The sequence below is a fragment of the Egretta garzetta genome, unplaced genomic scaffold, assembly GCF_000687185.1.
Source record: "Egretta garzetta isolate BGI_Z169 unplaced genomic scaffold, ASM68718v1 scaffold223, whole genome shotgun sequence".
Lineage (NCBI taxonomy): Eukaryota > Metazoa > Chordata > Aves > Pelecaniformes > Ardeidae > Egretta > Egretta garzetta.
In genome coordinates this window covers 641,522-642,102 of record NW_009259033.1, presented here as the reverse complement: position 1 = coordinate 642,102, position 581 = coordinate 641,522, and positions in this window count along the sequence as shown.

The following is a 581-nucleotide window of genomic DNA, read 5'->3' as shown; positions in this document are numbered from 1 at the left end:
CCTGCCGTTTTCCTGGAGACCTCGGGAGTTTCTCCCTACCAGACCCTGCATGTGGGTGGGTGCATTGGCACCCATGGGTGCTCGGGTGAGGGATGCTTGGGCTGGCGGGCTCTCTGTGTGGCAAGGTGCAACGCGCTCAGCTGGGGTAGGAGCCCCTTCAGTGAGATGCTTGGGAGGGGACCGCGCTCTGCTGCCGGTGACACACGGGAGGGACGTCTGCCTGACCGGCACCGGCTTTGGCTGATGGCTGTGCTCTGCTGGAACAGATCAGCGCTTGGATTCAATGCAGAAACGGGAGAGATTCGATGCAGAAAAGGCGGTATCGCGTCTGCAGCTGCGAAGGGAGCTTGCTTTTTGGAGTGCCTTGTATTTTGTTGCCCTTATTTTCTCCTGACTGACAAAGCCAAGCGGCCACGGGAGGCAGCACGGTGCACCGGCAGGCGTAGGCGGCTGGGATTTGCTCCGTGTTTTAGCCGTGCAGAGCATGAGAGGCGGTTTCGCAAAGAAGCTGCCCCCAGCTCCGCTGCCGAGACGTGCAGGCAGAGGTCTGTGCCCGCTGCTGTAACCGCAGCCCCCCCCCC